We start from the raw sequence: 13,416 nt of genomic DNA on the forward strand, positions 1-13,416 counted from the left end.
ATTACATAAATTTTAAGTAAATAAAATGACCAATATTATCAATCTTTTATGGTTAGTACTGTTTGTATCTTTTTTCAAAACACCTAATATATTCTGAGGTCATTAATGTATCCTCCTGGGTTATCTTCTGTTAGCTTTGATATTAGGTCCTTAATCAACCTAGAATTGAATTGTGTGTGGTTTTTGGTAGATTCTATGCCATTTTTTCCCAAATATATAACTATTAGTGAATATTTATTTATTGAAGGGTCCATGATTTCTATGTTTTGCGTGGCCATCTCTGTTATATATCAAGTTTAATATTCATACATCTGTTTTCTGAGTTGTGTATTCTATTTTTGCCAGTCAATTGATCTAATACTATTTTTATTATTATACACTTATAGTATATCATGCTATTTATCAGGGAAAATACCTTCACTTTATTCCTCTTCTTCAGGAGTATGTTAGCCATTTTTCTTTCCATTATTCTTCATAAAAATATCAGAAAAAAATGTCCAGCTTTCAATTCTGTATGCAAGGTTCTCAGGAGGCTCCACTATGTCCTAATGACAAATAAAAAGGTGAACAGATTGAACTGAAAAATTAGCAACTCTTTTAGGATCCATAAGCTAGGTGAGGACATAGGGCAAACTACTGCCTCCAAGATTAGAGACACAAACAAGTGGCTATAGGGAGTTGTGGCTTACCATAACAGACACTCAGGAGTGGAAACTGCTGTGAGAACCAGTGCTGGGGTAGGAAAACTTGATCTATAATTGGTGAATTTCTGGGAGCTCTAGGTGGATAATAAATGTCAGAGAAAAATAAAAAATCTCTTTCTGCTTCTAGCAGGGGGAGAGGAAAAGGAACCATTTTGAGTATACCAGAGCTCTCTGCTCTTTGAAATAAAGTCTCCCCTTAGAAGAAGCTAGATAACCAGAACCCAGTTGACCTGGAGAAAGAGAAATACCCAGTCAGTACTAGCCTTCCATGTAGGAGAAGGGAAATATTCAACCCCAGCCCACTCTAGTCATACTCTTTAACCGGAGAGTGGAGGAGGAGGGGGTGAACCCTGAGAAACACTAGTGGCATTCACAGTCTAGAGGCACAGACTCACTAAAAGCCTGAAGCCTCATCATAGGACAGATCCAGGAAACTCAGAGAACCCCAAACAGGATAAATTCCACCCCCACCCCCCAAAAAATTTTCACCTGGGCAATCATTTTCAAACTACAGAAGATATATATATATATATATATATATATATATATATATATATATATAATCTGAAAGAAACTTAAGGGAAAAAAGTCTTACCTATAGATAAGATAGGTACAAGATAAGAATTATATCTGACTTATCCTCAGAAAACAGGCAAGCAAGAAGAGAGTGGAGTGAAGTATTTAAAATGTGGAGAGGAAAATATCAACCTAAAATTCTATACCCTGCAAAATTACCTTTCAAAAATGAAAGAGAAATAAAGATTTCCTCAGACAAAAGTGAAAGAATTTGTTGCCAATAGACCCACCTTGCAAGAAATGTTGAATAAAGTTCTTTAGAGAGAAAGAAAATATTATAGATAAGAAATTAGGGTCTACATAAAGAAAGAGCATCAGGAAGGGAATAAGCGAAGATAAAATAAAAAAAAATACTTTTCTTATTCTTAGTTGATCTAACAAATAACAGTTTGTTCAAAACAATAATGGTAACAATTTTTTGGTTATATATGCTTATATATATCAAAAATATAAACTTATGCACATTTATATATAAGTAAAATGAATATAGCAATGATACAAGAGATAAGAGGGAAGAATCATGATTATTTTTTATTATAAAGTACTCACAATACCTGTACTTTGATAGTTATTTGAAAGTGAATTTGGATTAGTTACAAATGCATACTGCAAACTGTAGGGAAACCACTAAAAGAAGTAAAGAAAGAAGTATAACTGTTAAGCAGAGGCAGAAGAGAAAATGGAATCATATAAAATGCTCAATTAAAACCATAAAAGGGAGGATGCCTGGGTGGCTCAGCGGTTGAACATCTGCCTTTGGCTCAAGGCATGATCCTGGCATCCTGGGATCAAGTCCCACCTGGGGCTCCTTGTGTGGAGCCTGCTTCTCCTTCTGCCTATGTCTCTGCCTCTCTCTCTGTGTGTGTGTGTGTGTGTGTGTGTCTCTCATGAATAAATAAATAAAATCTTTAAAAAAAACATAAAAGGGGAAAAATAAAACCATGTAAAGTGTGGAAAGAATAGAAAACAAAAATAAAAATAAAAAAAGAACAGTACATAGAAAACAGTAACAAATATGGCAGATATTAATCCAACTACAGGCATACCTCGAATATTGCAGATTTGATTTCAGACTACTGCAATAAAGTGAGTATTGCAATAAACTGAATTAAATGAATTTTTAATTTGTTAGCTTATATACAAGTTGTGTTTGCACTATATGTAGTCTTTTAAGGGTCCAATAACATTACATCTAAAAAAAACCCAAAATATATAGTTTAATTTAAAATTTTTAAATTGCTAAAAATTATTAACCATCTTCTGAGCTTTCAGTGAGTTGTAATCACTTATCACAGATCACCATAACAAACATAACAATAATGAAAAAGTTTGAAATATTGCAAAAATTACCAAAATGTGACACAGAGACACAAATTGAGCAAAGACTGTTGGAAAAATGACACTGATAATCATGCTCTATGCAGTTAGCACAAACCTTTAATTTGTAAAAACAATCCAATATCTGCAAAGCGCAATAGAGTAAGGCACAATAAAATGAGGTATGTCTGTATATCAATAATCATGTTGAGCATCAGTGGCCTCAGTGCACTAATTAAAAGACAAAAATTGTCAGATCAAAAAGGAAGACACAATTATATGTTTTCTACTAGAAACCTAATTTAAATATAAAGACATATATAGAATAAGAGTAAGTGGATGGAGAAAAAATACACCTTGCTAACATTAATCAAAAGAAAACACAAGTAGCTATATTAATTTCATAAAGAGAAAACTTTAAAGCAAGGAAAGTTAGGGGTAAACAAAAGCATTATATGGGTATCAATTATTGAAGAAGACATAGCAATCCTTAACATTTATGTGCCTAACAATACAGTGTCAAAATCCATGAAGCAAAAACTGCCTCTCTCAGAAATAGCCAGATCCAGCAAGCAAAAAAAATCGGTAAGGACATACTTGAACATAACAGTACCATCAACAACTAAATATAATTGACATCTAGAAATTGCTTCAAACCACAGCAGCTTACACATTCTTTGCAAGCATACGTGAAACATTCACCAAGGTAGACCCATTCTGGGCCATAAAACACACTAACAAATTTAAAAGAGTAGAAACCATACAATATCTGTTCTCAGACCACAGTGAATGGAATGGAGTTAAACTAGAAATCAACAATGGAAAGATAACTGGAAAATCCCAAAATACATAAAGATTAAACAATGCACTTCTACATAACACATGGATCAAAGATGAAATCTCGGGGCATCTGGGTGGCTCAGTGGTTGAGCATCTGCCTTTGGCTCAGGTCATGATCCTGGGGTCCTGGGATCAAGTTCTGCATCAGGCTGACCCTCACTGCAGGGAGCATCCTTCTCCCTCTGCCTATGTCTCGGCCTTTCTCTCTGTGTCTCATGAATAAATAAAATCTTTATATAAAAAAAGATGAAATCTCCAGAGAAATATAAAATTATTTGGAACTAAATGAAAATGTAAATATATCTTACAAAATTTGTGAGATGCAGTGAGAGCAATGCTTAAAGGGAGATTTATAGGATTGAATGCATATATTAGAAAAGAAAGATATTTAAAAAAAATATCTAAGTTTCCACCATAGGAAAGCAGAAAACAAAATAAAAAATATACAGAAAAAAATAAAGTACAAATTACAACAGAAATCAATAGTGAAAAGAAATAAACCCCAAAGCTAGTTTTTCAAAAAGACAATAAAATAAATAAGCCTATAGCCAGGCTGATTAGAAAAGAGTAGGGGGTAGCAGGAGGCAAGAGAGAGAGAGAGAGAGAGAGAGAAGGGGTTGCTAATATCAGAAACGAAAGAGGAGACACTACTACCAACCCAATAGACATTAAAAAGATCAAGAAGACTACTATAAATAGTTTTATGTCCACAAATCTTATAGCCTACATGAAATGGGTAAATTTCTTGAAAGACACATTTACCAAAACTCACACAAGAAAAATAGACAATCTGACTAGATCTATATCTATTAAAGGAATTGGATAGATAGTCAATAACCTTCAAAACCAGAAAACAACAGGCCCAGATGGTTTCACTGGTAAATTCTGCCAAACATTTAAGGAGGAAATTATGTCAGTTTTCCCTATAGTGTCTTTCAGAGTATGCAAACAGAGGGAATACTCTTAAATCATTCTATGAGGTCAACATTACCCTAATGCAAAACCTAAAGATATTACAAGAAAAGAAAACTAAATACTAATGTCTCTCAGGAGCATAGATGCAAAAATCCTCAGCACAATAGTAGCAAATCAGATCCAACAATGAATAGAAAGAAGTATACACCATGACCAAGTGGCATTTGTCCCAGGTGTGCAAGGCTGGTTTAACATTTGAAAATCAGTTAATTAAATCCATCACATCAACAGTTTACAGGAAAAAAACACATGATCATATCAATAGAGGCAGAAAAAGCATTTGACAAAAAGCTTTCTAATACCTATTCATGAAAAAGAAAGAAAAAACACAGTAAACTAGCAATAGAAGAGAACTTCCTCAATTTGATACAGAATATCTACAAAAAATCTCAGGCTAACACCAAGATCAGATACAAGGCAGGGATGTCCCTTTTCATCACTCATTTTCTTTTCTTTTTTTTTAAATTTATTCATGAGAGACACACAGAGAGAGGCAGAGACACAAGCAGAGGGAGAAGCAGGCTCCTCGTGGGGAGCCTGATGTGGGACTTGATCCTGGGACTGCAGGACTATGCCCTGAGCCAAAGGCAGATGCTCAACCACTGAGCCACCCAGGTGTCCCATCATTTTCAACATTGTATTGAAAGTCCTAGCCAATGCAATTAGAAAAGGAAGTAAACAGTATAGAGATTGGGAAGGAAGAAATAAAACTGTCTTCTTCATAGATGATATGATAATTTATGCAGAAAACCTAAAAGAATTAACAACAACAATAAAAAGTTTCTGGAACTAATAAGGGATTATAGCATATTTGCAGGATTTAAGGTTAATATGCAAAAATCAATTACTTTCCTATGTATCAACAATGAACAAGTAGAATTTGGAATAAAAACAATACAATTTACATTAGCAAATACTTAGGTCTAAATCTAACAAAATATGTACAAGGTCTATATTAAGAAAACTACAAACTCCAATTGAATGAAATCAAAGAACTAAATAGAGAGATATTTTATAATCATGAATAGGAAGATCAATATTATCTAGAGATACCAATTGACCTGTAGATTCAATACAATTGCAATCAAAATCCCAGGAAGTTATTTTGTGGATATTAACAAACTGATTCTAAAGTTTATATGGAGAGACAAAAGACCAGGAATAGTTAACATAATATTGACAGAAAAAAAACAAAGTTGGAGAACTGAAGCTATCCAATTTTAAGATCTACTATAAAGCTGCACTAATGAAGACAGTGTAATATTGTGAAAGGATAAATAGATCAATGGAACAGAGTAAAGAGCTCAGAAACTGACACAAATAAATATAGTCAATTGATCTTTGTCAAAGGGACAGAGTCAATACAATGGAGCCAAGTAGTCTTTTCAGCAAATGGTGCTGAAATAATTGGAAATCCACATGCAAAAAAATGAATAGAGATACAAACTTACATCTTTCACAAAAATTAACTACAAATGGATCAGTGATCTAAATGTAAAACACTAAACTGTAAAACTAGGAGATGACATATGAGAAAACCTAGATGAACCTTGGGTATGGATATGACCTTTTATATACAACACTGAAGGCGCACAATCTATGAAAGAAATAATTGATAAGCTGGACTTCATTAAAAATAAAAACTTCTGTTCTGCAAAAGACAGTATCAAGAGAATGAAAAGACAAGCCAAAGACTAGGAGAAAATATTTGCAAAAGACACATCTGATAAAGGATTGTTATCCAAAATACGCCAAGGGCTCTTAAAACTCAATAATAAAAAAAAAAAAAAAAAAACCAGATTAAAAAATGAGCCAAAGACTTAACAGACACCTCAACAAAGAAGATACACAGATGCCAAATAATTATATGAAAAGATGATGTATGTCATGTGTCATCAGGGCAATGCACATTAAACAACCATGTGATACCACTCTAACTTACTAGAATGGCCAAAATCCAGAACATTGACACCACCAAAAGTTGGTGAGGATGTGGAGCAACAAGGAACTCTCATTCATTGCTAGCGGGAATGAAAAATTATACAGTTACTTTGGAAGACAGTTTCACAGTTTCTAGCAAAACTGAACATAATCTTATCATATAATCCAGCAATCAGGTTCCTTGATAGTTACCTATAGGAGTTGAAAACTTACATCCACACCTGCACATGAATGTTTATAGCAGCTTTATTCATAATTAATAAAACTTGGAAGCAGCCAAGATGTCCTTCAGTAGGTGAATGTATAAATAAATTGTGGTACAGCCAGACAATGGAATATTATTCAGTGTTAAAAAGAAAGGAGCTATCAAACCATGAAAAGATGTGAAGGAACTTTAAATGCCTATTACTAAGTGAAAGCAGTCAATTTGAACAAATTACATACCATCTGATTCCAACTATATGATAGACATTTTCCTCAAATTTTCAGGAAACTAGCATGCAATAAAAACAATGTTTTATGGAAACTCCCCTACTTATTTTCCTAGTGAGAAGATGCTGTAATGTACCTAATATACAATTCTTCCAGAATTATGTGTCCAGATTTCTTATGTTGCAATCTTAAAACTCTTGAGCCAAAAATGTCATATTTTGAATTGAATGATGACCTTTGAATGGTAATTTATACTTGGGAGTTAGGGTCAGTGAAAGTGACCAAACACTTTAGCTTCTGTCATTAAAACCAATTGACCCAGATGCACTTCCTCTCTTTTTATTGTACATTATTACCGAAATTGGAAAGAACTGTGTACCTAGATAGCTAGCACCCCTTAACCTTCTTTCTGTTTTATTTAAAAACTATAAATCAGAAATTATTTGCTCTCTAAATAAAGTTATACTAATCAATAATAGTGAAACCATGCTGAATGAGAGGAGCAGTCAAGAAAATCTCAATGTCAATGGTTTAAGAACTTTTTAAAAAACAAGCTAGAATGTAGGTATGCCTGAATGATACCCCAAAACTAAGTATCTGAAACAAACAAAACTAGATTATCATGTTACCTGTTACTCAATGTCAAGCTTCATTAGGACTCTAGGATACTTCAAATTAAATTTGAAATAATGAAATGAAAGTCTGACACTTAAGTTCTTAGCCAGACCTTGCTATCAAAACTCATACTTTCCATGATTACTGTGGTAGTAGTCACTAACATTTTGGCATGCCACAATTTGGATGTGGTTTGAAATGGCCTTTAATTTTGATGTTTAGCTTTATGAGGATGAGGCAGGGACAGGAATCATTTCAATGCTTCAAGCAGTGTCCTCGCCAGAAAGACTGAGTAGAATGATACTGAGAGAGTGATCTTTGGAGCGAGGCAGACCTGACTTCACATCCCAGTACACAATCTAGGGGAAGCTCTTCCAGACTCTGTGAGCCTCAGACAACCCAGCTGCAAAAATGAAGATCAGAATCCCTTCTTTGCAGAGCCATTGTGAGAATGAAGCAAGATAATATTGTTAAATATTAGGCATTCATTAATAGTTGCATATATTCCCTATTGCAATTACTGGTATATACTTACTAGAGTCTTATATAATTCAGGACAAATCTGCTTTTTTCCTAAAAAGAATTAGATAATAAAAGGACAATGATAATTATTGCTTTCTCCTAAGCAGTATTTATCTTTCAATCAGGGTGTAGAGCAAGAGAAGTAGAAGAGAGTGAGCATGGGAATCTCATTTACTAGGCTGGTCATCAATATGAATCAAATTTATTGCTTAACTTTCTTCCTCATTTATTATTGGCATAGATACCAAGTAAATAATTTAATCATCATATAGAATGTATGAAGTTATATATGAACTGCTCTCCTGTAGCTGAAGTTTGAATCCAAATATTATTAGCAAAGTAACTCAAGTGGAGCCAATCTATTTTAGACCACTTATGGTGAAGATTCCTGCCAAACTAATCTTCCCTAAACAGTAAATTTATCAAGTCATTCTCTTTGAATTTATCAAATCTCATCTTTCTGTGTCCTGTTGCATCAGATCTAAACTTTCTGCCAAGCTTTCAAAAATCTCCCTATACTGGCCCCATACTTTCAAGTCAAGTATTTCTTACCATTCTGCAATTCCATTCTCTGCTTTAGGGAGACCCACTCTGCCCACACATTCTTACCAGGATTTTCTCCCTTCCCATTACTCATGTTGTTCTCTTTGTTGGGTGGCAACAACTTTCACTAAGACTTCCACCTACTCAAATTCAGTAACTGTTCAGTGTTCATTTCCACCATAAACGTTTCCCTACTAGCCTCTAACTTTTTTTTTTAATTTTTATTTATTTATGATAGTCACAGAGAGAGAGAGAGAGAGGCAGAGACACAGGCAGAGGGAGAAGCAGGCTCCATGCACCGGGAGCCCGATGTGGGATTTGATCCCAGGTCTCCAGGATCGCGCCCTGGGCCAAAGGCAGGCGCCAAACCGCTGCACCACCCAGGGATCCCTAGCCTCTAACTATTCTAACATTTTGCGGGGATCTTTTACATGACTTTGGGTCATCATCACTTGATTTAGCTCATAATTAAATACTGACTTTATCACACAGCAGTTCATGTGAAATAAAGTAGTCTATCCAGTTACAATGTGAGGTCCTTGAAAATAGACTATCTTACAGTTCTACATCTCTTACAATCTCTTGAACACAGAGGATTAATAAATGTCAATTAATGAACCAATTGATTATAAATTAGCACTTTTAATATTTACTTACATTGTGAATTTAGCTATAAACAATATTTAACTGAGTTAATTTATGCTATGTGCAGTTTTAGACTCTGAATATAATTCTTGGTTTTCAAATAATTTTTATATCTTTGTTTACAAAGCAAGAAATTTGAAGGAGCTAAGGAAAATGCAAATTATATTTTGTTTGCCAAAAGTATATTTACACATATGATCTTAATTATTCTGAATTAAAAAAATATATTTTAACTGAGTTAAAGTTCTCTTAGGAATAGGAGTCCCATTTTATCAGTCACAATCAGCTGATTAATGTTTATGTCCAACACTTTTTAGGTATCACTATAGTTGATATAGACACATTTATCTTGGGAATTTTATAGCAGTGAGAGAAAATAAAGCAGTTTCTTTTACTGATTTAATATATTAGAAGGTAAGATTTTAATATTCTACATAACCATGGCTTACATTCTTTTTCTAAGACAAAATCCTAACTTGGTATCTTAGATATACTTCTTTTATCATTTTTATTTTTATCATTAACCATACTATTATTATGTACTTTCAAAAACCAAATGCTAGTTATTTTTTTCTGTTAAAGGAGAGTTGTATGGTATACTTTAACTTTTAGCAGCATTATTACATTACACAAAGCAGGCTTAATGTAATTATATTAGAATGGCATTAGCACAGTTGTTGCACAGATTTTTCCCTAGATTCAAAGTGAAAAATACACTCCATTGATTTAATTATCTTTTTATAGGAATCTATCATCATGTTCATGCTGTGAATTTTCAGTAGTTTAGAGACTATCTGGGGGAACAGGATATAGAAAGAACTGATGTTATTTGAGAATTTGAACGGTGAAATATATATTAACCAGCAGGTGTCTCTGTTACACAATGCAGTTGAGATTCTGGAGGCATTTCTTACATTGATCCTATTTTACATGTAAGTAAATTCTCTTCCGTTTTTACGTTTAAATTTCCTTTCTTCTTCCATGCTATGTGAAGAAATTCTTAAAATCTTGTATTGTTAATCATGGTGCTGCTTTTTATTTTCCTTAAAATGCTTTATCCAACATTATTTTTTAGTGCCTGACTTTTACCTTCCTTCTCTAAGTTTATCATGCACCATCTTTCAGGATGAGTGCTAGATGAAGATCTTTAGAAGCCATTAGCACTGAAAAGATTATGATATCACACCTCTACATATGTAATTAAGTCAAAATATAGTAAACTACGTAATGGTAAGTTTGATAGTTTTTTAAAAATTTAACTAAAAGTTAAATAATAACTGACAATATGGCGATGTTTCAATTATATTCTTTTTCTTAAAATTTTCTAAAACAATCTGATGATATCTATTGAGGGATTCCTAAGTTTGGTCTGTCTTTTGTATAATCTATACTGAGTTAAAGGGAGGGTCAAGATGAAGCACATAATTATGCAAAATTCCCCTGCCAAAATTTAAATTATAGAGCAGATATACAGGAATGGATAAAGGGGACCAAGGGAGAGCCAAGTGAAAGCAGAGGAATGAATGAGTACACCCATACATTGCCAGTGAGAGCATAATTTGTACATTCTTTCCAATAAAAATCTAACATTTATTGATAGTTTAGTATGTGCTAAGCTTAGTATATATTCTCATTTTGTCCTCACCATAGCTCTAATTTGTGCTATGATTAATCTCATAAGTGAATAAACTAAGGCCCAGAGGCCTCACTGGGTTGCACTGGGTTGTACAGTAGGAAGTTGTCTAGCATTCCTGACCTCTATGCTATATTTTTGGAGAATTAATTTTTTTTAATTAAAGTTTTGTATACTTTTGGATTAGAACCTATATGAGTTAAAGAAATAATAATGGATAAGTGAAAAATATATCCCTAAGGTTTTTCTTAAAGATTTTTATTGTATTGAAATTCTTAGTTAATGCTACAGAATCAGACTTTCATGGACATTTATTTATTATGAGGCTTCCTGGGAGTCTCCAGAATAATGGAAAGCATCAAGTCATCAGGAAGGAAGAGGAAAGAACACTGACCTGAAGCTAGTAGATCTGGTTCAGGTGCCCTCACAACTTTAGCACATCCCCTGTTGGGATGAGCAATCTCTAACATTTTCTTTCTATACTACTCAAAACACTCAAAATCCCAGGAGAAGGCCTCCAGCTGGCCAAATTTAGGTTACTTGTCAACACCTGGCTGTTGAACCAGAAGAGATCATTTATTTCCTTTGGCTCCTATGATAGAAAGCAGTCTCTAAGATCTCCCCCAGGCTTAAAACAATGGAAAAGAGTTACTTCACTAATAATTAGGGTGCTGTTGGGGAGAAGAAACGAAACTTAGAAGACCAAAAATGTAAAAGAGACCACTAGACTACTTTGAAATTGAAATATCCAGCAAGGAGGATTAATGGATTAATTATATTTATGCCACATCAATCTAATAGAATACAAATGAACAATTAAAAATGAAATTGTAAAAGAACTATTTCTTGACATTGAAAGATGATCATGATATACAAATTAAGCTAAATTAAAAATAGTATATATTAATCCTTTCTTGTAAATACACACACAGCCACAAATATGCATTTTTTATGTGTTCAGAAACACTATTTTTTTTTTTAAGATTTATTCATTTATTGAAAGATCAAGAGCACATTGAATGGGGAGGAGTGAGTGGGTGAGTGGGAGAGAGGAGAAAAGGGAGAGGGAAGGGCAGGGAAGAGGGAGAGAGAATCCTCAAGTAGGCTCTGAAAGGAGGAGCCTGGAGCCCAAGACAACATAGGGCTCTCTATACCAGAACCCTGAGATCATGACTTGAACCAAAATCAAAAGCCAGCCACTTAACTGACTGGGCTGCCCAGGCGGCCCTGGAAACACTCATTCTTAGTAGAACTAAGTACTTTCCTAAAATTTCCCAATAGCTTTTTGTTCTCCCTAATAGTTTCCTGTTCCTGGAGTGCCTGGGTGGCTCAGCCGGGTAAGTGGCTGCCTTTAGCTCAGGTCATGATCTCTGGGTCCTGGGATCCAGCCCTGGGTTGGGCTTCCAGCTTAGCCTGGAACCTGTGTCTCTCTCTTCCTCTGCCCTCCCTCTCCTGTCCGCACATACTTGCTCTCACTCTCTCAAGTAAATAAAATATTTAAAAAAAAAAAGTTTCCTCTTAAAAAAAAAAATTTCCTCTTCCTTTTCTCATGACTTCTATACTAGGTCTCCTATCACTTATCAGTTCCAGTTAATCTTTGGGGGAGACGGAGGAGTGGTTGTGTGTGTGTGTGTGTGTGTGTGTGTGTGTGTGAGAGAGAGAGAGAGAGAGAGAGAGAGAGGGAGAGAGAGGAGAGAGAGAGAAATCTTTTAGAATTATAACTATTCCCTTCTCTTTGTCATTTGTTTTTTGTGTATATGTGCCAATATAAATAGGTACAGAGGATTTAAGTCATGTGGGCTGTGCTATGAAATAATTTCAGAATCATTGAATAAGAATGATTGTCATTTGATTTGAAATAATTGGGAAATTTGTGTGTTTCTAATCTCTTTGCTTCATTCATGAATTTACATTACTTCTCTTTGAAGGAGACACAATCATACTGTTTATTGAATTTGTAGAAGCCTGGGAAAAATGAATAAAAACATTTGTAAAATGTGTTAAGCATTTTAGGCAAATTTTATTATAAAAGCATTAGATAGTAATGATAAATTTCCATTTATAAAGATTGCTAATTTTCTAGCATCTAACCTGAAATCAGTTTTTTTGAAATATGATCTGGTCTTGAGAACACATCTGAAAAGAGCTTGAGATGATCTGATAATGCATGTGGGATTATGCTGATATTTGTCAAATGGTTTTTTAAAGGCAGTACAAACTATTATCCACTGCAATACCTCATCTAAATGTCACCCTTGCCTGTGTTGACGTGGGGCCTATAGTTGTCTTGGTGTCTGATTAGTGCAAAGAATGATTTGTTTGGACTAAATGTGATTTTGAGCCTTCTTGCTTTCCCTGGCCATCTGAGAATGATCTAGTTCACACAGATTTCCTTAGTGTACCATGAGTTGTTCCAGAAGTCACAACCGAGCATATTTTGAAGTGGGAGTACAGTGTTAATAAGGTCAGGGGGATGAATTTTATAGGCCAGTTAGCTAACTCCCTACCATTGTTTGTCAGATATATGGAAGAACTGGGTTGGAGTTTACCTATGGATTACTGGAAATCTTAGTACTTGTAATAGAAAAAGGAATCAAGAATCATACCATCTTCCTTATGTGAGGCTCAAAGCACATTATAAAACAAACTATTCAGTAATTTTGAAAAAAATAT

General features: G+C 34.1%; 1 long non-coding RNA gene across 2 annotated transcripts in view; it reads left to right on the forward strand.

Moving 5' to 3' along the window:
* Positions 1 to 13,416, forward strand: part of LOC140621477 (uncharacterized) — a 58,568-nt gene that overhangs the window by 19,919 nt on the left and 25,233 nt on the right. Inside the window, exon 3 of one of the 2 annotated variants that reach the window (XR_012021193.1) lies at positions 9,855 to 10,038. The exons of the other annotated variant lie outside the window; for it this stretch is intronic. This is a non-coding gene — a long non-coding RNA (uncharacterized lncRNA). Of the gene's footprint in view, positions 1 to 9,854; positions 10,039 to 13,416 lie in introns of those variants that run through there. 2 annotated transcript variants of the gene reach the window in all.

Source organism: Canis lupus, chromosome 30, assembly GCF_048164855.1.
Source record: "Canis lupus baileyi chromosome 30, mCanLup2.hap1, whole genome shotgun sequence".
Taxonomy (NCBI): Eukaryota; Metazoa; Chordata; class Mammalia; order Carnivora; family Canidae; genus Canis; species Canis lupus.